This window comes from Galeopterus variegatus, unplaced genomic scaffold, assembly GCF_000696425.1.
Source record: "Galeopterus variegatus unplaced genomic scaffold, G_variegatus-3.0.2 Scaffold69, whole genome shotgun sequence".
NCBI classification, from domain to species: domain Eukaryota; kingdom Metazoa; phylum Chordata; class Mammalia; order Dermoptera; family Cynocephalidae; genus Galeopterus; species Galeopterus variegatus.
This window is the reverse complement of record NW_007726180.1, coordinates 626,534-651,634: the sequence shown is the minus strand read 5'-3', so window position 1 is coordinate 651,634 and position 25,101 is coordinate 626,534. Positions and strand designations below refer to the sequence as shown.

At 35.8% G+C, this 25,101-nt stretch overlaps 1 protein-coding gene across 3 annotated transcripts in view; it reads right to left on the bottom strand.

Annotated features, from left to right (window-relative positions):
* Positions 1–25,101, bottom strand: part of DMD (dystrophin) — a 734,955-nt gene that overhangs the window by 453,291 nt on the left and 256,563 nt on the right. The window lies entirely within an intron of this gene.

Below are 25,101 nucleotides of genomic sequence, written 5' to 3'. Positions count from 1 at the left end.
TTCCAAATATCTGGTCATAAAAGCTTTTTCCTTGACTTTATATAACAGTTAAATTTCAGTCCACATTTTCCTGTATATTTGGCCCCCAAACCAAACATGTAATTACAACATATATTGATGGTTAATTCATACTTTTTCTTGTATAAAGTTACAAATTATTGTTAAAATAAAAAAGTAAAATATTTATCTCTCTATAATGAATACTATTATAAAATATATTAAATAAATGTTACTAAATTGTAAATAATATACTAATATAAGCTACTATGAAGTTTGAAAAATTAAACAACATTATATTACCAATGTTTTATAGTATTATGATAAATTAAACATAGTAAATAATTAAAACCACTTACACCATGCAAAAATAACTAAATGGTTTTTTAATTTCTAAGGGTTTTTGAAATTACTATGAAAGGGGGTAAAAGTTTAGGAAAGGTGAATAAACACTACATTAGACTAGGGTTTATCAACTTCAGCGCTACTGACATTTTGGCCTTAATAATTCTTTGTTGTGGAGGACTACACTGTGGTTTGTAGGATACTTGGCAGCATACCTGGCCTCTACCCACTATAGTTCAGTTGCATCCCTAATCCAGTTGTGACAATTAAAAATGCCTTCAGACATTGCTAAATGTTTTCTTGGGGGGAAAAATTGTCTCCTCACTTTGACCACTGCAATGACAGACTAGCTCAGAGTTATACCCTCTAACCAACTCAGTATAAGCAATCTAGAGAGCTCTTCTGACTTCTGACACTGAAGAATTGAGTCCTGCATGTCTGTAATACAGGTAATTAATATGTATATAAGCTATTCTGGGGTGATGCAATAGTCTGTAACTCTTTTTTAATCATCAAAAAATACTACTTGGATGCTTAACGTGTTTTATAATATAGTATCCTAAAAACCTTAAAAATTGATAACTCATTGATGCTACATGATAGTTTTGATAGTTTATTTAGTGAGCATCTTAATCTAATATGAAAATCTTCCAATAGATTTCTGATACATTTCCCAAACTAAAAATTTTCATACTACTCTCATTGGCTAATCTTTGGTGGGATGTATCATTTCTCTATTGCATTATAATTATTTATTTGTGCTTTATCATATAAAGGTAGAACTTGGTTTGGATGAATTTCCATACTCTCCAGGGCATACCACAGAGCTTTGCACTTGTGTTCTTTAGTGGTTTATGGACTTGGGGAGATACAGTACTCAAATATTTGCTTCATTGTTTAAAGCTCACTTAGAATATTTAAGCATAAGCTTATATAAGCTTGTTCTATGGAATTTCAAATCATTGATGCGTTTAATTCCATATGGGAAAAAAGTCTATCTAGTTGAGGGGCCTCAAGCTGCTTCCATTTTTCACTTCTGAGCAATTGTTCTGGCTCATGGTGAGTATATCTTAACCCTCTTGCCCCATATGCTTTAGATGAATTAAGTACCACTCATTATGAGGAGGAGGAGGGAAATAGATGAATGTCTTTCACTTCCTTGATTCCATCTTAACAGGTACCACTAAACAGCAACTTCTCACCTTCTCTGTAGAGGTTGTTTTCAATCTCTAAAGAGATTATAACCATAGAAAGGACAATGAGTAGTGCTTTCAGCTAATTGGCAGAACATTCCTTCCAAAATTTCAGAGGCACCTCCATTTAATGACTCCCCTGAATAAAGTAATTGGCTGAAATTTACTTTGCAGTTCTTAATATAACATTGGGTACACTGTTAACAAGAACTCTAAAAAAACACAAAAAACCTGGGGTCAGTATATATTTCAGTGAAACCCAAGGGAAAGAAAAGGTATTTCACTTTCAAAGGACCTATGCTGTACCTTTTTTATTTTTATTTTTGGAAGATTGCAAATCTATTTTATAATATAATGGCAATAATATTGCCTCTGAGTTAACTATGTAATAATTCACTTTTGGTACCACAATAATTGAGCAAACAGTAGCTGGTACCAGAGGCATTCCTTTCTTTTATTTATCGTAATATTTTTCCATAATTTAACAAGAAACATTTCAAAAGCAACATTTTTATCCTTTCATGTTAAATTAATTTACAATGCTATGAGCTATAATAAAATGAGAGAAACCATCAGCAAAAAGCAAAAGTTAATAAAGACAGATAGTCTCAAAGTTTCAAGGACTGAAAAAAGCTCAAATCACAAGAGTATTTGTTTTCTTCTCTTTTTTTTTGACTTAGTTCAATTTGTCATAGTTTGTTCTCAATTATTTCGCACTTACAGTGACATAGCATAACACTGATGAAGTAGAGAAGATGCATTACTAAAAGAAAACATGCATAATTAAAATCACCTAAGAAACTACAGAAACTTTGAGATGTATTTTAGTAAGCTACTTGAAGATTGATACAAAGAAGGCTATGATGTAATTTAACTTTTACTGGTATAAACTTATTGGAAAAAACTTCAAGGAGTAATGAATAAGGCATGAGGAAAGTTCATGTTATTGGAATGAATTTCTCTGTTTAGTATGTTATGGACACTCAAATTTGATAGAAGCTACTTCTATATACCTTAAGAAATTTTTATTTAGATGCTAAAAGCTGAAGAAGCATTGAAAAGACCTGGGCTGTGGAATCTTTGTGAAGAGACATTAAACTCTCTGAACCTCAGTTTCTTCATCTTTAATTAATGGGATGGGGCTAGATCAAGGAGAGAGTAACTTCACCCTAGAATAATGGTCCTGGGGTACTTCGGAGTATTGTGTGTCCACAGATAGGTTAAATGCCATCAAGAGTTGTAGTACATGTATCAGATATTTGCTATCCATAGACTAGATGATAGCAAAAGTCCTTGCAAGTTACCAAGTTCTATGACTCAGTGAGAACTTTTCTTATTTAGCCAGCAAGTAAGCACATACCCCTCTATTCAGCATGTGTTCATACATCTAACATCTTAGAACCCAACTACTCAAAGTGTGCTGCTCCAGAGACTGGCAGCAGTAGTATCATCTGGGACCTATTGAATCAGAATCTTTGGGGGTGGGACCAAGCAATCTGTTTTAATAAGCTCTCCAGGCAATTCTTATGCATGCTAAGAGAAGCACTGATACAGAGCATTGTGAGAAGAACATGGAAGACGTATAATCTCTAGATCTTTGCCTCAAGGACTTTATTTTTGAAGAAAATAGATGTAAAACAACTAAGCAAAAAAGATCTTTCACAACAAAGCAATACCTGTAGATCCTTCACCCACTCAACGAGTATTGAGATCCTACTACATGCTAGGCACTGTGCTAGCTGCTGGGGATATAATGGTTCTGCCTTTGTGGAGCTTACAGTCTAGTTAAGGTGATAGAGTATACCCAAGCAAATACATAAATTAAAGAATTAGAGTTTGCAAAAAATGCTATAAAAGAGATAATCAGGGTGCTGTGAAAAAAAAAATTACAGGGATGGCATTGAGGGATGAAGAGGGATACTTTTAATTTTATTCAGAATTTGAAAGTTTTAATGATAATATTTGTTAAGATTTAGTTAAGTGATAAATCAGCAAATACCAACTGCATGCATGCTATGCACCCAGCTAGGCAACCTGAAGAATATGAGAGTATGCCCTGGAGGAGTTTAAAATCTATAGGAAAAACAAGATTTAATCGCCAACTGTAATCAGTATGAAGTCCATAGTAGTTCATTTTATATTGGCCCTTTATTGAAACTCTCCTTTCTCTGCTTTTTAGTTAATACATTTCTCAGGTTTTCCAATTTCTGGTCTTCTAATTCAACTGTACAAGAAGAATTAAAAAAGAGAGAAATCAATGTTAGCTGAAATCAATGCAGAATGTTCTATGGAAGAGGAATTTGAGATGAGCCTTGAAAGAATAGTAGAATGTATAAAGGTGAAGATAAATAGGGAAAGCATTTTAAGAATACTGCTATTATTAGTATTAATACCACCACCACATGATCATTTTATTTTTGATAACTGGTACTGTCATGAAAGATGATCTATTAATGCCGTACAACATATCAGAAAGGTTTTGGTTTTGTCTAAGACATGATATCTTGTGTTTTTATTTTCTCTCATGACTTTGGCAAACAATTATTCTTTATATGTATATGTATATTTTATTGAAGCATAATTAAGTATACATATTTTGGGGGTACAGGGTTGACTACCATCACCTGTGTACAACATGTGATGATACAATCAATATTTTTAGCATATTCATTATTACAACTCATAATTATTCTTTGTGCCCCTTGCCAATATCTTTCGAATCCCCCTCTACCTCCCCCTCCACTTCTAGTAAACATAGATTTATTCTCTTCTTCTGAAAGTTCAACATATTATCGTGGTCTTTTCTTTCTTTCATTTTTTATTTCTTTCTCTCTTTCTTTCCTTCTTTCTTTTTTGTTTAAAGTTAAGGGTTTTTTTTAATAAGCTTTTTAAATTGGTTATGAATATTCATGAGATACAGAGCTGATTGTCTCACCTCGTGCCCAAGATGTGAAGGCCAGATTCATACTGGCAGCATGCCCATTACCACAAATTGCATTTGTACCCCATGTCCCCCACCCAATTATCCCCAACCTCCCTCCTCTTCCCCTTTTTCCCCCTCACTCCACTTTCTATCCCAAGTTATGTTCTCTCCCTCTGCAAGTCCAACGCACCACTGTGGACTTTCTTTCCTTCCTTCTTTCTCTCTTAGCTCCCACTTATGAGTGAGTATGTGCAGTATTTATCCCTCTGTGCTTCGCTTATTTCACTCAACATAAGTTTCTCCAGGCTCATCCATGTTTTTGCAAATGGGAGAATTTCAGCAATGTCACTTCTGGGTATACACCCAGAGGAACGGAAATCATCATGTGGAAGGGATACCAGCACTTCCATGTTCATCGCAGCTCTGTTTGCAACAGCCAAGACATGGAACCAACCTAAATGTCTATCAATGAATGATTGGATAAGGAAACTGTGGTATATAAACCCTAGGGAATACTACTCTGCCATAAAAAAGAATGCAATTCTTTCCTTCTTTCTTAGCACCCACTTAGGAGTGAGGGTATGTGGTATTCCTCTTTCGGTGACTGGCTTATTTCACTTACCATAATTTTATCCAAGCTCATACGTTGCTGCTAATGGCAGAATTTCACTCTTTTTTTTATGGCTGAGGGGTATTCCATTTTGTATATATACCACATTTTCCTAATCCAGTTGTCTGTGGATGGACATTTAGGTTGGTTCCATATCTTAGCTATTGTAAATAGGGTTGTGATCAACATGGGAGTGCAGGTATCCCTTTGACATGATGATTTCCATTCCTTTGGGTATATACCCAAAAGTGGGATTGCTGGATCATATGGTAGTTCTATCTGTAGTTGTTTGAGGAACCTCCCTACAGTTTTCCATAGTGGCTGCACCAATTTACCAGTCCCACCAACAGTGTAGAAGAATTCTCTTTTCTCCACATCCTCGCCAGCATTTATTATTCTCGGTATATTTAATAATGGCCAGTCTAATTGGGGAGAGACGATATCTTAATGTGGTTTTGATTTGCATTTCCCTGATGATTAGTGATGTTGAGCATTTTTTCACATACCTGTTAGCTATTTGTATGTCTTTCTTTGAAAAATGTCTACTCAGCTCCTTTGCCCATTTTTAAATTGGGTTACTTAGGTTTTTTTTACTATGAAGTTGTTTGAGTTCCTTGTATATTCTGGATATTAATCCCTTGTCAGATGTATAGTTTGCAAGTATTTTCTCCCATTTTGTAGGTTGTCTTCTTGCTCTGCTGATTGTTTCCTTTGTTGTCCAGAAGCTTTTTCATTTGATATAGACCCATTTGTTTATTTTTTCTTTTGTTGCTTGTGCTTTTGGGGTCTTCTTCATAAAGTCTTTGCCCAGTCCTACTTTCTGAAGTGTTTACTCTATGTTTTCTTTTAGTAGTTTTATGGTTTTGGGTCTTATAATTAAGTCTTTAACCCATTTTGACTTGATTTTGTTATATGGTGAGAGGTACAGGTTTAGTTTCATTTTTGTGCATATGGATGTCCAATTTTCCCAACACCATTTGCTGAAGAGGCTGTCCTTTCCCCAATGGATGTTCCTGTTGCCTTTGTCAAAGATCAGTTGGTTGTAAGTATGTGGGTTGATTTCTAGGTTCTCTACTCTATTCTATTGGTCCAAGTGTCTGTTTTTATGTCATTACCATGCTGTTTTGGTTACAATAGCTTTGTAGTATAATTTGAAGGCAGGTAGTGTTATGCCTCCAGCTTTATTTTCTTTTGCTCAGAATTGCTTTGGCTATTTGTAGTCTTGTGTTGTTCCATATGAATGTTAGTATTGTTTTTTTCTATTTCTGTGAAGAATGTCATTGGTAATTTGATGGGGATTGCATTGAATCTGTACATAGCTTTGGGTACTATAGACATTTTCACAATGTTGATTCTTCCAAGAACATGGAATTTATTCTTTTGGTTTTAACCTTCCTTTCAATGACTAAGAGAGACTCTAATAAGTGTAGAACTAGAATTGTCCAAGAAGAGATGAGTCAATATTTATGTTGACTGTCATAAGCACTACACAAGTGGTTGTCACATAAAATAAGTTACTAAAGAGAAATTAGAGATACAGTTGTCCCTTGATATCTGTGTGGGATTGATTCCACGACCCCTCTTGGATACCAAGATCTGCAGATGCTCAAGTCCCTGATATAAGATGGCATAGTATTTGTATATAACCTATACACAGCCTCCTGTATACTTTAAATCATCTCTAGATTCCTAATAATAGTTAATACAATGCAAATGCAATGTAAATAGTTGTTATACTATATTGTTTAGGGAATAATGACAAGGAAAAAGTCTGTACATGTTTAACCATCCTTTTTTTTTCCTGAATATTTTTGATACACGGTTGGTTGAATACACTGATGCAGAACCTATGGATTCAAAGGACCCACTATGCTAAGCTACTCAAATGTGTGCATGTGTTTTTTAATGTTAAACTCTTATGGTAGAACTACTCAATATTTGGTTCTCAATTGTTTGCTCTGAAGAGCACAATGCTTTTCTGAATAGACATGCCAATCTCACCTAGTTAAATAAAAAATAAGATTAATAAAAACATTTTATAACCTTATTTGACAACTACAGAATAAAACTGAAAATAATAAAGTGGGGTAAGGAAAGTGCCTTTGTTCCCATGTCATTGCATGAAATTGATATTAAGTGAATTGTTTCTCAAGAGCTAAGAATCATATGCAGGTGATCAGAAATTATACTTTACATAAAAACGAAGCAAAGAAGTATCTGCAACTAGTTAAATGTAAGAAAAGTAAACTCTTACCACTGGGAAAATAAATCCTTTAAAAAATAAGATTTAACTGTCAATAAAGTGTTTTATAATAAATTCTTATAAAGTTTAACATGAAAGGATTGTAAAAGCAGATGTTATTCAAGACAAAATCACATCTGATTTTTATTGCTATGGTCCTTCACTGACTTTTGTCTCATTTTCATGGAGGCTTTTAACTTTTAACAAAATGCAAAATTGAAGAGTTTTTTAAAAGAGATTTACAGGGTCTATAGAAAGATGTTTTTGTGTTATAAAACCCTGATCACCAGACAGACTTAGGAAATGATTAAGAAGGTTGAGTGGTAAACATAGATTCGAGAGATGTTGTAATTATCATTTTCTCCCTCTTCTTTTAATTATTAAAAAGTTCCATTTAAGGTCTTAAATTTGCCAAACTAATATAAATTTACTAGTTAGAGGCATCCTTGAATTCTCCTTAATTTGTTATTTACTTAAAATGTTTAATACTTTCTAATCAAGAGAAACCTATAGTCTCAAAGGCATAATGCTTCCTCCCAAATTGGTTTAACTTTAGGTTGTTTAATTGGAACTCCAAAGAATTAGAAGTTCATTTATTTCCTTGGCATTGTTCACAGCACCTGGCACAGTGTTAAGTACATATTAGATACTCAATACATATTTTTAAAGGACTGAATATTGCTGAAGACGGAAATAAAAGAAGTTTTTTAGATAGAAGATATTTAAATTCTTAAGAGAAACTTTTTTCTTCCCTATTTATAGGGAATACATAATTAAAAAGACAATTGCATAAACTATAGTTTTAATAAAATGTATTTATTTTCATTTTGTTTGATTCAATTCAACAAGCTTCCATTGGGTATGCACTATATTGACACAGAAATGCTGAAGATATTTAAAAAATTACAGAATCACTCTAGAAGCTTAAAGTTTAGAGGTGGGTTCATTGGCAGGTCATTTGATTCTGATTTTAATTTGTCTGAGGACAATAATCTCTGTTCAGTACCATACCGAAAATACTATGACTTCTTAATGAACAATTTCTGAATGATCTCATGAATTTATTAGCATGCCTCATGAGGTTTACTACTTTAAAATTTCACAATCAAAGATGGTCATTTTTTCTGTACTAGAGTGTAGGTCTTTGAGATCAGGTTTATTTCCATACCCTACAAAGTACCTTGCACAATAACTAACCAGTAGATGGTAAATACTCCATTAATAGATGAATGGATATTAATCTGTTAATGAATATTAATAGAATTTAAAACTGCAGGACCAATTCAAAAGAGTTAAATATTCAAAGAAAGAGTATTATTATTAGGTTACTGAAATTATTAATAAAATAGACCTCTTACTTATTTTTCTGGACTCTTGTATTAAGCAGAAAAACATCATGAAACCAGGTACGTTTTTTTTTGTCCTTCCAGATCCACTTCCCCTCCTTTCATCAGTGGCTTCCTATGCCCTTTGGCTTTCTGTTTGGGTTTCAGTAAGGAGAGAACTATCAAGTCATGTGGGGTGGGGGGGGTAGAGACCGAGATTAGGTATTGATTCTCTTGGTCCCCTTCCACAAGTGTCATTTCAAGATGACTTTTGTCCCTTAACAGAAGGCCACTGTTCCTCCCAAGGCAGTAAGATCTGCATGATGTCTGTTTTTCTGGGTTCTGAGAAACCACTCTCCTCTCTGGTTGCTTCAAGCCTGGGAGAGGTGACAGCTCTGCTGTTGCTAGCCCTGGGGTCTTATGCTGTATTCTGTGATTTCCCTGCACTCTGCCCACTCCTGGGTATATAGTGCCTTGCAAGTAAACACTCCTTAAAATTACCCTAATTTGAATGTGCCATCTGTTTCCTGTTGGGACCCTTACTAAGACACAACACAGGGGCAGCAAATAAAACCATGGAACAGGACAAGATTCAGAGTTATTGTAGTACTGTGTTAATGGATGTGAAAGTGATCAGTAAACTGTAAGCATTATTCAGCAGAAACTATTGAAATTTCAGATACAGGTGTTGTAACACAACACCAGTTGACATGGTCTAACCTGACAACAGGATTGACGTCGCTATACTATATCAGTTGTGCTATAACTATGTTGTAAATGATTTTTTAATGTATTAATAATATTACATTGATGCATAGGTGATTACACTGGGTAATCAGGCTTAGCCAGTCTTTATACGGTTGATCATAGATATGGCCTCCATATTCTATTATCTTACTATCTGTTCAAGATTGCTGGCCACCTATAGGTGTCCTTGGTTTGGAATTAAGAAGAGCCTAGCTCTGTAAAGTGACACGAAGCACAACTCTTTTCTGAGTTACTGGTATAAAGACAGCCCTGCATTCACTCATTCTGGTTGGAGCTGAGCTACAGTTACGAACCTCCTTTGTCTCTTCAAGCTTAGGGGGGCTTGTACTCAATTTCCTGTAAGAATTTATGCCTTTATGAAAAACAATGATACTGAGACACATAGTGTGCACTACAAAAAAATATATATATACTTTTAGGGCAATAAAGGGAAAGTTAGTATTAAAATAAATTTGCTCAAATATTGCTCTTAATATAATATTTTGGAAGTGACACCTACACTACAAACACATTTTGGGAAGCAATTCACCACCTCACATGGACAAAAGTTCTATCTATTTCTTACCATTGGGATGTTTTTCCTATGAAAATTTTTAAATTAGCTGTCAATGGACACAAACAGACTTATTTTCATATACTCTAGGCCCATATATAAAGCAAGGTCCTATAATATTTTATAGGAATGCCTTGTGGTACTTTCGATGAGATTTACACATAAGTTTTTTTAACTTTAATGCTGCTCATTTTACTTCTGGTGGCTTCTTTTTACAATGCCTTGCCAAGCAGTTAATACTACTTCATAAAGGAAGTAGACTTTCTTCATAAAGGAAGAAGACTTCACTCCTTGACCTTCACATTCATGACCCATAATGCTTCCATAATCTCTATCACTTCTAAATATCATCCTTCCTGGGAAATGCTGGCAAGTGTTGTGTTTGTTTTGTTTGAGGTCAATTCATTGGCTCCTTTTTCCAAGTTTTTTTTTTTTTTTAAAGCAACTTTAAAGTTTCTAATACTTCTGGTCAAAGGAAATCATATTGATTACATGTTTATGTCGGTCAAAAGAACAGTTGTATAACTTTCATTTTCTTTTTTTTTTTTTTTGTCTTTTGTCTTTTGTCTTTTTTCCATGTCCAGCAACGGATTGCAACCCTCAGTGTTGCCCCCGTACCGGACCGGGGACCGGCAACGGGATTGCAACCCTCGGTGTTGCTCCTGCGCCTCGCTCAGCCAGTGAGCGGGAACCGGTTTGTATGTGGGATCCGAACCCTCGGGCGGGAACGCCGCCGCGCTTCCCAAGCGGCGCACTATCCAGTGCGCCACCGGGCCGGCCCCCTAACTTTCATTTTCTTAAAGAGATACAAACAGGGTACAAAAAGTACTACTATCACAGTCCTTAAATTTTGGGTGTTCCTTTTAAATGTAGGTCAAAAGTCAACATAATAGTAAGATGGAATGACTGTCACATGAAAGAGCTGCCAAGCAGATAATAGGTTTCAAACTTTTAATTGAAAATTAACACATCCATGTTTGCATTCCTAAGTTGAAGAAAATGGCTGTGCTGGCTACCATTATAAGATGTGCATTAGAGGTGGAAAATATTTCCCTACTCCATGACTTTGGGCTTGTCCACAAGACATGCTTTGTCCAATGGGATATCAACGAATGTTTATAGAGCACAGAGCAAAGACTTGAAATGTGTTGGCTGTGCTTCTGTCACTGGCATGAGAAGATACCTTTATTACCTGATGCCCCTTCAGCCTGAGTTTCAGAATAAAAATGTGGCGTAGACCCAAACTGGACCTGCGGCCTGGAGATAAGCACAGCCAAGATTGGCCAAACCCTACCGAACTGCAGACTCATGAGTAAATAAATTTTAGCCACTAAAATTAATTTTTTTAGCCACTAAAATTAAAATGTTTGCTTGTTTATTATGCAGCTAAATTGATTAATACACATTGTAAACTGAAATGTGGTTTATAAGCAATATAATCCAGGAAAGTTCTGCTGAATTCGTATTCATCAAGTAGAAGAAAAGACCAAATGATTAGAAAGTTGTCAAATTCTTATAACAAAGTTTATATACATGACAGGTACCAGGATCAGGTAGCAAAAATCCGCCAGGGGCACAGGTAAGAAATTTTTAAAAAACCCTACAAAACACTAGTCAAGTTTAATTCACTAGGTTGTATTTCCAGGTTTTCAAGCAAACTTTCTGGTTTGCAGTATCTGAAAGGAGCCTGGTGTGATATGCTAATGACTGTGAATTCTGTGGTCTTTGGAATATTTCCAAAATGCTAAGCTTAAGTTTAAAACAAAATTGGATTCTCAAATAAACCTTCTTGAACAGAAAGAGAACAAGTTCTCTTGCACAGAAAGGGACAAGCAAGTGATAAGGCACCTTTTGGCATTTCTATCACTTATGTTTCCGAAGAGTGGTAAAACTGGCTCTCTCTTGTTTTTACTCATGTCTACAGATTCCTTCTTATCTATGATTACTGCTAAAGGGTGGAAGCTGTGTTTCACCTTCAGCCACCAACAACTAATTTCGGCAGAATTTAGGTGAAAGGATTTTGCTGGCAGAGCTCCAATTTCATATGCTTCTTCAAATTCTTCTTTTAAATTTTTTTTTTCTAATTTATTATTAGGATACTCATTCTCACAAATCATGATATTTCTTTATGTGCTTTGCCTGATCCATCACTTCCCAAACGCTCTGCCTTCCTCCTCCCCCATCTCTAGTATTTAGGTTTGTTCTCTCCTTCTGAAAGTTCAACATATTTTTTTCTTTTTATTTATTTATTTTTTTTAATTGGTTATGGATATTCATGTGATACAAACCTTATTGCCACCCCTCGTGCCTGTGACATGAGGGCCAGATTCACACTGCCAGCATACCCTTTCCCCAACCTCCCTCTCCCCCCCTACTCCATTTTGTAGCCCAAGGAATGTTCTCTCCCTCTGCAAGTCCAATGCACTACTGTGGTCTTCCTTTCCTTCTTTTCTCTCTTAGCTCCCACATATGAGTGAGTACATGTGGTATTCCTCACTCTGTGCTTTGCTTTTTTCACTCAACATAAGTTTCTCCAGGTTCATCCATGTTGTTGCAAATGGGAAAATTTCATTCTTTTTTATGGCAGAGTAGAATTCCATTGTATATATACACCACAGTTTCCTTATCTAATCATCCATTGCTGAACATTTAGGTTGGTTCCATATCTTGGCTATTGTAAATAGAGCTGCGATGAATACGGGAGTGCAGGTATCCCTTTGACTTGATGATTTCCATTCCTCTGGGCATCTACCCAGAAGAGGGATTGCTGGATCATATGGAAGATCTACTGTAGTTGTTTGAGAAGCCTCCATACTGTTTTCCCTAGTGGTTGTACTAGTTTACAGTCCCACCAACAGTGTAGGAGTCTTTCCTTCTCTCCACACCCTCGCCAGCATTTGTTATTTACCATCTTTTTGATTACAGTCAGTCTAACTGGGGTGAGGTGGTATCTCAATATAGTTTTAATTTGCATTTCCTGATGACTAGTGATGCTGAGCATTTTTTCATGCACCTGTTGGCCATTTGTATGTCTTCCTTTGAAAAATGTCTGTTCAGGTTCTTTGCCCATTTTTTAATTGGGTTATTTGATTTTTTACTGTTTAATTGTTTGAGTTCCTTGTATATTATGGATATTAATCCCTTGTTGGATGCATAGTTAGCAAAAATTTTCTCCCACTCTGCAGGTTGTTGTTTCGCTCCATTGATTGTTTCCTTGGCTGTGAAGAAACTTTTTAGTTTGATATAGTCCCATTTGTTTATTTTTTCTTTTGCTGCTTGTGCTTTCAGGCTCATGTTCATAGTCTGTGCCCAGACCTAGTTCCTGAAATGTTTCACCTATGATTTCCCTTGGAAATTCCTTAGTAATGTTACAGTTTCAGGTCTTATACTTAAGTCTTTAATCCATTTTGAGTTGATTACAGTGTATGGTGAGATGTGCATATCTAGTTTCATTCTTCTGCATATGGATATCCGGTTTTCCCAGCAAGACTTGTTGAAGAGGCAGTCTTTTCCCCAATGTAGATTTTTGTTGCCTTTGTCCAATATCAGATGGCTGTAAGCCTGAGGGGTGATTTCTGGGTTCTCAATTCTATTTCACTGGTCTGAATGTCTATTTCTATACCAGTAACATGCTGTTTTGGTTACAATAGCTTTGTAGTATAATTTGAAGGCAGGTAGTGTTATGCCTCCAGTTTTATTATCTTTTGCTCAGGATTGGCTTTGGCTATTTAGGGTCTTTTGTTGTTCCATATGAAGGGTAAGATTGTTTTTTCCATTTTTGTGAAGAATGTCATTTGTATTTTGATGGGGATTGCATTGAATCTGTAGATCGCTTTGGTCAGTATAGACATTTTCACAATGTTAATTCTTCCAATCCAAGCACATGGAATTTCTTTCCATCTTTTTGTGTCTTCTTTAATTTCTTTCAGAAGTGGCTTATAGTTCTCATTGTAGAGGTCTTTCACCTCCTTGGTTAAATTGATCTGTGGGTATTTTTTTGTGTGTGTGCGACAATTGCAATGGGCTTACTTTCTTTATTTCTCTTTCTGTTAGTTCATTATTTGAGTACAGAAATGCAACTATTTTCAGGCATTTATTTTGCTTTGTGCAATGTTACTGAAGTTATTAACCAGATCTAGGAGTTTTTTGATAGAGTCTTTAGGTTTTTCTATATATAGTATAATTTCATCTGCAAATAAGGAAAGTTTGACTTCATCTTTTCCAATCTGGATTCACCTTTTTTCTTTCTTTTGCCTTATTGCTCTGGTTAGTTCTTCCAGTACTATGTTAAATAGAAGTGGTGAGAGTGGGCATCCTTGTCTTTTTCTTGTTCTTAAGGGAAAGGCCCTCAGTTTTTCCCCATTCAGTACTGGTGGTAGGCTTGTCATAAATGGCTTTTATTGTGTTGAGATATTTTCCTTCTATACCTAATTTATTGAGAGTCTTTATCATGAAAGGATGTTGAATTTTGTCAAATGCTTTCTCAGCATTTATTGAGATAATCACACGGTCTTTGTCCTTGAGTTTGTTGATGTGGTGTATCGCATATTTTGACTTTCATATGTTGAACCATCCTTGCATCCCTTGGATGAATCCCACTTGATCATAGTATATATATATTTTAATATGTTGCTGTATTCTTTTTTTTTTTTTTCGTGACTGGCAATGGATCACAAACCTCAGTGTCGCGCCCGTACCGGACAGGGACCGGCAACGGGATCGCAACCCTCGGTGTTGTGCCCGCACCTCGCTCAGCCAGTGAGCGGCTGGTCTGTATGTGGGATCTGAATCCTCGGCGGGAGCGCCGCCGCGCTCCCAAGTGGCACACTGTAACAGTGCGCCACCGGGCCGGCCCATATGTTGCTGTATTCTGATTGCTAATATTTTGTTGAGGATTTTTGCTTCTAGGTTCTTCAAGGATATTGGCCTGTAATTTTCTTTTTTGTGTGTCTTTATCTGGTATTGGTATCAGAGTTATGTTGGCCTCATAGAATGAGTTTGGGAGACTAGCTTCTGTTTCAATTGTCTGAAATAGTTTGAGGAGAATCGGTACTTCCTCCTCTTTAAAAGTTTGATAGAATTCAGCTGTAAAACCATCTGGACCTGGATTTTTTTTGTTGGAAGATTGCTAATTACTGCTTCAATTTCCTTGCTTGTTATTGGTCTATTCAGGTTTTCTATCTCTTCTTAGTTCAGTCTTGGTAGTTTGTATGTGTCTAGAAACTTATCCATATCTTCCAGATTTTCATATTTGTCGTCATACTGTTGTTTATAATAGTCTGTAATGATTCTTTGTATTTCTGTGGTATCAGTTGTAATGTCTCTGCTTTCATTTCTGATTTTTGTTATTTGGGTCTTCTCTCTTTTTTTTGTCAACGCAGCTAATGGTTTGTCTATTTTATTTATCTTCTCAAAAAATCAAGTTTTTGTTTTGTTGATCTTTTCTATTGGTTTGGGGGTCTATATTTGATTTAGTTCTGCTCTGATATTAATTATTTCTTTCCATCTACTACTTTTCGGTTTGGATTGCTGTTGTTTTTTAAGTTCTTTGAGGCATAGTATTAGGCTGGTCATTTGAAGTCTTTCCAGTCTTTTGATGTAAGCATTTATTGCAATAAATCTGCCCTTAGTACCACTTTTGTAGTATCCCACAGGTTTTGGTATGATGTCTCTTTTTTTTTCATTAGTTTCTAGAAATTTTCTGATTTCCTGTTTAATTTCTTCATGGACCCTATTGTTTAGTTTCCACGTATTTGTATAGTTTCCAATGTTTTGCTTATTATTAATTTCCAATTTTAGTCCATGGTGGTCTGAAAAGATACTTGGAATGTGACCTAATATGTGGTCTATCCTGGAGAATGTTCCATGAGCTGACAATAAGAAAATATATTCTTTATTTGTTGGGTGAAATGTTCTTTATATATCTGCCAGGTCCAGTTGGTCTAATGTGTAGTTTAAATCCTGTGTCTTTTTGTTAATTTATTGCCTGGAAGATCTGTCTCAAACTGAGAGAGGGGTGTTCAGGTCACCCACTATTAATGAATTAGGGCTTATTTCTCTCTTTAGGTCTAAGAGTGCTTGCTTTATATATCTGGCTGCTCCAGTATTGGGTGCATATATGATTATTATGTCTTCTAGCTGGATAGTTCCTTTTATCATTATATAGTGGCCTTCTTTGTCTTTTTTATGTTTTTTGGTTTGAAGTTTATTTTATCCAATATAAGAATAGTTACTCCTGCTGTTTTTTGGTTTCCACTTGCATGGTATATCTTTTTCCATCCCTTCACTTTTAGTCTATGTGTGTCTCTATATGTGAGATGGGTCTCTTGAAGATAACATATACTTGGGTCTAGCTTTTTAATCCAATCAGTCAATCTGTGCCTTTTTAAAGGGGGAGTTTAATCCATTCACATTTAGGGTGGTTATTGTCACTGAATTGCTTTTTGTTTAAATGTTTTAAATATCTTTTGATGCTTACTTCCCCTTTTATTTCTCTTCTTCAATGTTAGTTGGATATTTCACATGGCATGATTTAGCTTCTTGCTCTTTCTCACTGGCATTTTTGTTTCAACAGCAAGTTTTGCTCTTTCTTGTGTATCCACGGTTGTGACATTCATTATTCAGATTCCAGACGAAGGACTCCCTTGAAAATTTCTTGCAGGGCTGTTTGTGAGGTGGTGAACTCCCATAATTTTTGTTTGTCTTGGAAATACACTATTTCTCCCTCATTTCTGAAGAAGAGCCTTGCTGGGTAAAGAATTCTTGGCTCGCAATTTTTTTCTTTTAGTGTTTTGAATATATCATTCCACTTTCTTCTGGCCTGTAGGGATTCAGTTGAGAAATCTGCTGTTAGCCTGACAGGGGGTTCCTTATAGGTGACTTGATGCTTTTCTCTTACTGCTTTCAGAATTCTTTCTTTGTCTTTGAGCTTTGCATATTTGAGTATAATGTGTCTTGGAGAGGATCTTTTTGGATTGAATCTGTTTGGGGACCTTCAAGCTTCCTTGATCTGAAGGTCTGCGTCTCTCCCTACCCCTGGGAATTTTTCTGTTATTATTTCCTTGCATAGGTTTTCAATACCTTTTCCTTTCTCCTCCTCTTCTGGAATACCCACAATTCAGATGTTAGAGGGCTTGAGGTTGTCTGCTATCTCTCTTAGATTTTCCTCATTATTTTTCATTCTTTTTTCCTTTTTTTTTTTTTGTCTGCCTGGGTTATTTTAAAAAGACCATCTTCACGATCTGAAATTCTTTCTTCTGCTTGCCCTAGCCTGCTCCTTAAGCTCTTTGTTGTGTGTTTTTTTTATTTCAATAAGTGAATCTTTCATTTCTAGGAGTTCTGCAACATTCTTTCTTGAGGTATTAATTTCTTTGTAAATTTCCTCCTTCACATTCTGGATATTTTTCTTGTTTTCTTATGTTCTCTGATTAAGTTTTTTTTTTTTTTTAAATTTCTTCAAGCTTTCTTAAGATCGTTGCTCAGAATTCTTTTTCAGACACTTCAAGGATTCCCTGTTCTATGGGGTCTGGAATTTGAGCATTACTGTATTCCTTTGGTGGTGTCATTTCTTCTTGTTTGTTTGTGGTTCTAGTATTTTTTCGTTGATGTTTAGTCATCTGGTAGAGGGACTTGCTTTTTCTCGTACTCTGGGGTTGGCTGTGAGGATAACTACTTCCTCCTCTCTTTGCAGGCTCTGCTGGTGACTCTTATATCAATGTAGTCAAGTGAGTGGCAGGTTGCCTGTAGAGCGGCCTTGGATGCTACTGTGGTGGTGAACTGTCCTTTTGGTGACAGAAGGTGTGGTGCTATCTATATTACACCACCTGGGCTCCTGTTCTAGCTTTCTGTGACTGTAGACTGAACCCATGGTGCTGTGCAGGTCTCAGCTGAACTTGGTGCCTGCTGATCTGTGTGCACTTCCCTTCCCTACCCAGGATGTTAGAATGGACCCCGGTGTCACAAGCGTTTGGCCTCGGTATGCCTAGGCAGCTGCTGGGCTGTGTGTATTTCCCTTTCTCCCAGAGCCTGAGACTGATCCCCCATGCCACATGTGTCTCTGCTCACCTCAGCAGCTGCTGGGCTATGTGTGCTTTACTTCCCCCCAGAGCCTTAGACAGGACCTGATGCCACAAGGGTCTGGTCTCAGCTCACCTCAGTGGCTGCTCGGCTATGTGCACTTCCCTCTGGGCCTTAGACTCTTAACATATTTTGGTGGTCTTTTATTTTTTTTCCCTCCCTCCCTCCCTCCTTCCCTTTAATCTCTGAATTTCAATGACAGCTGTTCTAGCTAGTAATCTGGGAAAAGTATAGGAGACCAAGTAAGGAAGCTGTGAGATAATTTCTTCAGATCAAAATTATTGAAACACAGTAACTCTTTGTTTTACATTGGATTGATGTGTTTTAAAATGGCTACCTTCATGGACCTAATTTTTCTCATCTGATAAGTGGATTCAATGATTTCCAAGATTCCATTTTCAGCTCTCTGATTCTATGATCTATAAATACTGTAGTCCCAAGGTTCAAGAGAAGAGCACATCTAGTTAAAGTTCAAGACATAACCAAAAGACTAGCAGCTACAGTCACATTTATGAGCAAGTCTGGAGTGCAGTAATTCCTCCCCTTGTGTAAGGAGTCATCTGAATAGAATGGAAGATGTACATTCTATACAGTCTTATGAGTAAACTGCTCCTCAGCATATTTTCCTTTTAAGTATCAAACAGATATATGAATTTTAGATGTCACTTAAAGATTAAAAAGAGGGTTGTGATGGACTGATATCTTTCTTCAAAATATAACTGTTTGAATAGTTCACCAATCATTGCTTCAAACAGTGGTAAATAATGCAATTAAAAAGATCATACAGGAAAAAAGAATGTGTTGAAAGATCAAGGCCCCCTGGGCATCATCAAATCTGGTTCTTGTAGGTAGTGCTAATACAGAATCATTAATAAAAGTTGCATTTTAGGGGATTTCCAGCACATTGCTTTTAAGGAAATAATTTATGTCAGAAGACTAAACCTGCTGTTTCTGTTTGTTTGTTTTGTTTTGTTTTTTGGTGACTTGCCAGAACAGGGATGGAACCCTGGACCTTGGTGTTATCAGCACCATGCTCTAACCAACTGAGCTAACCAGCCAGCCCTAAAACTGCTGTTTTTAACTGCTAAAGTAGACTGGGAAAATACTGAGGGTAAAGGTAGTTAAAACAATAAAGCAGATTGAATACTTTGCTTCGACTATATTCAAAAAATTCTATTCAGACATGAGGAAAAGTACATATCTGGACAGCTCAAAACAAGGAAGTGGTAAGTATGGTCCTCTCAGCCAAGGGCCCTAGGCTCCTTTGTGTAGGTTTGGAAAATTAAAACCTGTCTAGCAGTATGTAGTTCTGGAAGAGGACTGGCTGAGCAGACTGAGACTTTGTCTGACCGTGTTCTGCTAGCCCTGTGTCCTTTAGTAAACCATGGCTTCCATATGTATCACTGAACTTGCTGTGCACTTCATCATTCCCATTACTTTGAGATTTTAGCAAGATCAAATTACGATCTGAACTTACAGACACAGATTGAATTCAAAAAATGCTAAGAAATATGCTGATAAACTTAAGAAATGTGCTGATAACCTAAGAAAAATTATTGCTAACTCCTAAAATGAACAAAGACATGTTTTCATTTACAAATACATTTTTTAGTTTGAAAATTTATAACTTAATCAGTTGTTACAAAAATTTTTTCCTGCATAAAAGAGAAAGTACAATAAATTCAATTTTATTTATTAGGACATGGATGAATGATACTTTGTGAAATTAAAAAATAGAATCATTTGCTAAGCTTTACCAATAGTCTCGTATATTAAAATGCCTGTATTTCCTGCTTTAAATGAATCCATTTTAAAAACATCTGAATTGAATATATTACTTGAGATCTTCAAGTGAGCAAACATGTGGAATACTAGACACAGGTAATTTAGATGCCCTGATATTATCTAAAAAATGCGTGCCACATGTTATTCTTCACTAAAACCACCATAGTTGAGAAATCTTTGAAAAGACATTAGATATTCTATTAGTTGAATAGACCAATAAAAAGTGGATGTTGGTGATGTAGTCTAATGAAGAAAAAACTTCAGAAAACAAAGTTTTAAATCCTATGCATTAAACAAAACAAAACCAAAGTATGTAGCTTGGTTTAAGTAACATAAAGAAATATTGAAATGAAAAACATTCAAATAAAACTAACAATTTTGTAAGGGATATAATTTTATAAGCATATCTTACCAATTGCGGTTCTGTCACATTTTTGGTTACATATCAGAAAGAAACATAAATAACACGAAATGCACAATGACTACTGATCACTGAAGTAACTATGAGGACTTATCTTATTATAATATTGTATATAATATCACAACACAGTTGCTTAGTTATAAAAAATAAACATGTGTATCCTACCTGAGATTAAAAGATCAAAGGTGAATATATTCATCTTTATAGGGTCACCAAACTAAAACCTATAGTTTTCATTTATGTTTACTAAAATTTCCAGTTAATGATCTAAGAATATAGCTTTTTATTTTCCCACCAAAGAAAAGGTATATATTAATTGGAGGTATTCTGAAACTATTTTATGAAACAAAACTGCTTTTGACTTATTTGTACCAGTCATTTGTTTGAAAGTTGTTCTTAAGGTAGGAAGATGCTTTCCTCCATTTTAAATTGCGATCTCCCAGGTCTGTAAGTTTTCCTTTTTTCATGGGAACAAAAATATTTTTAAGAACTCTGGTATATAAAACTCTGGAAGAGAGCATTCATAAATGAATTCTGATCAACAGATTGCATACATTTCCCAATCAGCTGTGCAGACTGAGCATTTTCACAGCTCCAGTCATTTTATAAAGATGATTCAGAATTTATCAGTCCTACTGCCGCTTTTATTATTTATATATTCACAGTATTGACAGATTTCATTTTCTTCCCACTCAAAACTCTTCTACAGGCATAACACTCAGGACGTGGAAGAGGGAGCAGCAAGACAAATCACCCAACCTTCCTTCTCTAAGGCACTACTCAGTTAATCCTGAGAACCCAGGAACAATGGTGTTGGATACACAGATTCACATCAAACTTTCTTTTGTTTCTTCAAGTGTTTTCTCCAGCATATGAAGTCCATTTATTCTTTAGATCACAGTATAGGTATGTGATTCATATAGTAATAAATATAACTGTAGTAATACAGAAATAGTTATGGCTGCAGCTGCTGTAGATACTGTAATGAAATTCCTCTAGAACAATATCAAGAACCCTTGCAGAAGACCGTTCTTCCAGAATTTTGAGCAATCACACTTGTTGGGAAATTTGAGAATGCATTGCATCTTCTCCTGGGATTGCCAAAAGTTACAACTGTACCTAATTCACCTAGTAACAAGTTTATGCCACTAATTCATTTTAAAGATATCTTAACAGTAATTTTTTCAAAAGTCTCTTTGAATTGATTAGGCAACGTTTCTTGGAAGGCTCAAATTTGATTTGGCCAAAATAGAGGAGATTAATGTTATTCTCTTGAGTCATTTCCTTAAATTGAGAAAGGTAAAGAGACACTAATTTCGGAAACAGACAAGTCTAATATTAAATGAAGTCTGAATATATAAAATGATTATTGTCAAGACAAATCCATTGCCTGGTTGTCTTCCACTGACATCTATTTTTACATAGACAGTATGATTTAGCTTCAGGAATTAACATGAAGACATTCTGAATAATCCAATTATTCAAATGAGATGCAAAAAGTATTATTTTAAATCTCTTTTCATAATATTTTTGTTTTCAATACTATAGCTTTGTAAACATTTAATTAACTAGATCTATGGGTTTAGTTTTAATGATTATGCCAACAAAATGGTAACAATAAATCCATGCCAATTTTAGAAGTATTTCTAATATTATAAACAAGTTGGAAAGGAATTTTACATGTAATTATGAAGACAAACCACAAGGGTAATTAACTCAGCTGTAATTCCATTTCATCACAAGGGTTAAACCAGATGTCAATATTCACTATTTTTATATCTTTCACAAAACTAAATATCAGTCAGCTTCTCCTGGCAATGCACGATGTATTAAAATGAAACATATTATTATGCAATACTTTGATGTAAGGAGTGGGTAGCTAATATTATTTTTTCAAAACTTAGCACAGAAGTGTGTGTATCACCTCAAGATTGGTGGTAAGAAACGTTACTTACAAATAAATTAACAGAAATAAACAGTGCATTTATGATGTATAAGTAAAATACAATGGCATCATCAGACAAGAGAACATCTAATTATTTGGAGATTTCTGTATGACAGTGAATCACTAAAGATAAAATATAGGCTTTAATATAACAACTACAATTTCTTTGAAGGTGTTACAACAAGCAAACGGAAAGGACATTCTTGGGTGGGAGGGGGGAGAGGGAGGAGGGAGGGAGGTTTCGGTGAGGGGTCATAATAATCAACCACATTGTATATTGACAAAATAAAAAAAAATAAAATAAAAAAAATATAGGCTTTAAATTTTTACCACAAAGATGGCTGATATTATTAATTTTCAATATGTATCTAGAAAAAAAACAAAAATTTGCTGCTTCAAGTAGCTATTGTCACAATAATGTAAAATAAATCTTAATGGCTTCAAACAACTGTCATTTCTTCTCTTGGATGTGCATAGCTTGTGCAGTCCTGCTGTGCATGTCTCTCATCCTCTTCCTGAGACTAGCAGCCTAGATGGGCATGTTCTTCTCATATATATAGCAGAAGCACAAACAGGAACATTCAGGCCTCCATCCCTTCATGATAAAGACCCTCAACAAATTAGGTATAGAAGAAAAGTGTCTCAACACAATAAAAGCCATATATGACAACCCACCGCCAACATCATCCTGAATGGGGAAAAGCTGAAAGCTTGTCTTTTAAAAACAGGAACAAGATGAGGATGCCCACTCTCACCACTCCTATTCAACATAGTATTGGAAGTATTAGCCTGAGCAGTCAGGCAAGAGAAAGAAACAAAGGGCATCCAAACTGGAAAAGACAAAGTCAAATTGTTACTATTCGCAGATGAACATGATCCTATATATGGAAAAACCCGTAACCTTTACCAAAGTTTTCCTAGAGCTCATAAACAAATTCAGTAAAGTTGCAGGATACAAAATCAATACACAAATATCAGTAGCGTTCTTATATACCAACAAGAAACAAGTAGAAAAAGAAATTAAGAAAGCAAGCCTGTTTACAACAGCTAACAAAAGAATAAGATTCCTAGGAATAAATTTAACCAAAGAAGTGAAAGATCTCTACAATGAGAGCTACAAAACACTGCTGAAAGAAATTAAAGAGGGCACCAAAAATGCAAAGACATTCCATGTTCATGGATTGAAAGAATTAACATTGTGAAAATGTCCAAACTACCCAAAACTATCTACAGATTCAATGCAATCCCCAACAAAATACCAATGACTTTCTTCACATAAATAGAAAAAACAATCTTAAAATTCATATGGAACAACAAAATAGCCAAAGCAATCCTGAGCAAAAGAAAAATAAAGCTGTAGTCATTACACTACCTGACTTCAAACTATTCTACAAAGCTAGAGTAACCAAAGTAATATGGTACTGGCATAAAGACAGACACATGGACCAATGGAACAGAACAGAGAACCCAGAAATTAACCTGGGTACAAAAAGGCACCAAGAACATACATTGAGGAAAGGACAGCCTCTTCAGCAAATGGTGTGGGGAGAATTGGACATCCATATGCAGAAGAATGTAACTAGACCTGTACCTCTTACCATATACCAAAATCAAGTCAAAATGGATTAAAGACGTAATTATAAGACCCCAAACCATAAAACTACTAAAAGAAAACATAGAGGAAACACTTCAGGAAGGAAGACTGGGCAACGACTTTATGAAGAAGATCCCAAAAGCACAAGCAACAAAAGAAAAACTAAACAAATGGGACTATATCAAATGAAAAAGCTTCTGCACAAAAAAGGAAACAACCAACAGAGCAAGAAGACAACTTACAGAACAGGAGAAAATATTTGCACACTATACATCTGACAAGGGATTAATATTCCAAATATACAGGGAACTCAAACAACTTCACAGTAAAAAAAATAAAACAACAATAAATAATTCAATTAAAAAATGGGCAAAGGAGCTAAATGGACGTTTCTCAAAGGAAGGTGTACAAATGACCAACAGGTACACAAAAACATGCTCATCACTAATCATCAGAGAAATGCAAATCAAAACCACACTGAAATATCATCTCACTCCAGCTAGACTGGCTATTATCAAAAAGACTGAGAAAAACAAATGCTGACGAGGATGCAGAGAAAGGGAAACTTCTACACTTTTTTTTTTTTTCCTTTTTGTCTTTTTTTTCGTGACCGGCAACGGATCGCAACCCTCAGTGTCGCGCCCATACCGGACCGGGACCGGCCACGGGATTGCAACCCTCGGTGTTGCTCCCGCCCCTCGCTCAGCCAGTGAGCGGCCGGTCTGTATGTGGGATCCGAACCCTCGGCGGGAGCGCCACCGCGCTTCCCAAGCGGCGCACTATAGCAGTGCGCCACCGGGCCGGCCCCTGAAACTTCTACACTTTTGATGGGACTGTAAATTAGCACAGCTATTATGGAAAATAGTATGGAGGTTTCTCAAACAGCTACAGATGAACTACCATATGATCCAGCAATCCCAATTCTGGGAATATACCCAAAGGAATGGAAATCACTATGTCAAAGGGATACCTGCACTCCCATGTTCATTTCAGCTATATTTACAATAGCCAATAGTTGATGGACGACTGGATAAGGAAAATATAGCATATATACATAATGGAATACTACTCAGCCATAAAAATGAATGAAATTCTGCCATTTGCAGCAACATGGATGAGTCTGGAGAAAATTATGTTAAGTGAAATAGGCCAGGCACAGAAAGAGAAATCCCACATCTATTCATTCATAAATGGGAGCTAAGGAAGAATGAAAGACCACAATAAAAGGTTAAACTTTCAGAAAGAGAGAACAAACCTATACTTACTAGAGGTGGGAAAGATGGAGGAGCAAGGAAGTTAGGGAGTAATTGGGTAAGGACTCAAA